The following is a 2,953-nucleotide window of genomic DNA, read 5'->3' on the forward strand; positions in this document are numbered from 1 at the left end:
TGGCAATTTCTGTGCAGAAGAGTGGTACTTTTACTGCATTCTGGGCCTTCCTTAGAGGCAAAGTGGACAGCGGAGCCTGAGCCTGAGATTTATTACAGATGTATAATGTTTACAGGGCAGAAAAGTCAAGAGGAATCAATGGAAAATTGGTTATATGTCCCATTAAAAGTATAAATGATACTCAGGGGACGTATGTGAGATCCTAAATCCTTTTACAATCAAAGACCCCAAAATCGACAGCTTCAAAAGTAAAAAAAATATAATAATTTTTGTCCATTGAGTATCCAAGCAGTAATAATAGGGGGCACATTTGTTGTTACAGTCTAATTTAACACCCTATGCCTGAAACATCAGTAAAATCTGTGGGAACTGTTAATGCAGATCAAAAGCATAGTGTGGCTCTAAATAATTTCAGTGAATAGGTAAGATTTTTAAAGGCCTCCAAAGGTAGACAACCTTGTAGTCTGTAGCCAACTAAGCTAGGAGGTCAACTAACAGAGCAAAGTGAAGTTTACCTCTCATAGCATAGCCATAGTTTGCAGCTAAATGAAAGAAAGCACCTTAGCTCAGAATGCAGAAATCAGAAGTCCTGTGAGAAAATAGGGACAAAATATTACTAAAGGTTAAAAGCATTTTAAGTTGCTGTATCAAAGGCTAATATTCTCATTAGATTCTTTCCATCTGTGTCAAATCAAAGCCGAAGCAAATATAAAAGGTAAAATGTCTTCTTTTTTTAATACCACTTGTGTTAGTTACTATGTGGTCATCAGCTTTTCAGCAGGTTCTTCTGGCTTCCAGAGGTCTAGAATATTTCTAACAGGTAGCTGAGTTCAGGTGGTATTTTCCAGAGTTTACAGTACTGATATATTGTTCACATTTTTACAGTAAATCTCTGACCAAAACAAAACCAAACTTAGGCTGTAATGTTTTGTATGCTTTTAATTTTTTAATGAAATTTCCTCGTTTTCCATATAAACATTGTCATGTTACCTCATTTTTCCCCTTAGCCCGTATCAAACTGAGATTATATCTTTTTTAATACAGTGAGCACTAACAACTGTATCTATCTCTATGTGTATATGTATATAAGTAGCTTGCTAGTAACTTGTTTTGTGTGGATGTGAATCAAAACAAGATCAAGCAACACTGTCTAGCTTTATGGTTCATTTTGTACTGCAGTAGCATCTTTCCTGTCTTTAAACAAGTCTTATGCTGAGAAAAGAAAAACAGATTAAGATTTTCAAGGTCCTTCTGTTGATTCCTTTTGCTTTACTATTTCTCTCCTGTACAATGATCCAGTGTGGTGTAGAGGGGAAACCTGTACTTCACAGAACAGCCAGATCTATGGACTTTATTTCAGGACTGTTTTTTGTTTATTATACAAGAATATAGGGCAAGCATTGAAATTAAATATTTATGTCATACACACATTTTTTATCCTATTTTTATTTTCTCAGGTTAGTAATAACCCAAGTTTTTTAGTGAAGGAAGGGTATTGCAGTATCATCACTACTGCAGAGCCCACAGTTTATCAATCACCTACGGGTAAACTTCTGTATCAGGCAGAAACATGGGGTAGTTAATGAGATCCAGTAGATGCTGGAGTGGCATTTAGAATACAGGAATTCCCTTAGCCCGAGACGGAGTCCTGCGGCAGTGGTAGCAGTTCTCCAGCCACCAGTTGTACCCTCCATTTGGCTTCGCGGAATCATTCCTGTGTAGATTTTCTCCTGGAAAACTCCCCTCATTGTATTTCTGCTATTTTGTTTACTTAAGTATGTGCTCTTATTTAAATAAGGGGGGGAGGAGGAGGAGGAGGACTGCATATGAAGTTTTCTATATGAAGTATAAAGCAACTCCTGAAATCTGGTAAGGTTCTTATCTCAAGACTTGTTCTCTTTTTCCCGTGTTTGTGTTATTTCAGAAGCCACTCCAAGTTCCATTGTAAGGTAATTTTTATGCTTGACAGGCCAATTAATGCAATTTTATTGTTGAGAAGTGGATACACGTTACTCAAAATCAGTAGTAATCCTTTTAGAATTTAATTCAACTTTTATGTTCTTTAAGGTAAGAAATACTTTAATAACATTATCTCATTGATGTGTAACACAGACATTCTAACATGCTGATTTCTAGTAATTATCATAAAACAGCATGCCCAGTTGCAGCGTTAATTCAGAATGGATATGAACTAGCATATCTCTCCTCCCCCTTTCAGGAGGTGGGATACTTGTTAAATTAATCAGATGGGAAGAGACAGCAGATTGAATAATTTCAAATAGTAGAAGAAAGCTATAAAGTCCAGCGGAGAAGGAAAGCCAGATCTCTGAGACAACCATAGGATGGAAAAATCAGAAGCAGCATTCGAAGATGAGTGAAGTCAGTAGGACCAATTAATTAAGACAATGAACCGGAAGAAATATCATTTATTTGAGAGCCTGCAAAGAAAAGAAAAAATTATCTAATCACATTGTAAGCGTTTGCTTTGCTCCTTCTTCACATTATATTACCGTATTCATGTAAATGTTTCAGGAATGAAATGCTGGAATCCCCAAATAAAAAAGCTTTTTATATTTTCATTATTTTTTCTTCAGATGTCAGGTAAGTTAGTGAGAATTACAGTGTGTTCCAAAAGCCAGAGAGAGCATAAAGCGACTTATAAAACCAAAGTATCTCTTGACACTAGTTGGGTGTTACCAAGCATTTGGGAGGTGACAGCATTTCAACCTGACCCACGACCTATTGTACAAACACTATTTTAAGCCATGCATAGATGGGCCATAGAAAAAAAACTTTATTTTACTCCTTAACCTCACAGCATAAGTTAGAATAGGAAATTCAGATGTTGACAGCACATCACACATTCACAGGAGTACTGGCTAAATGTGAGCAGTATACTTTTCTCATGCAACCAGGTTTTGAAACGGTGCTTAATCTGTTCTTTGATGAGTTT

Source organism: Lathamus discolor, chromosome 1 (genome assembly GCF_037157495.1).
Source record: "Lathamus discolor isolate bLatDis1 chromosome 1, bLatDis1.hap1, whole genome shotgun sequence".
In the NCBI taxonomy this organism is placed as follows: Eukaryota; Metazoa; Chordata; class Aves; order Psittaciformes; family Psittacidae; genus Lathamus; species Lathamus discolor.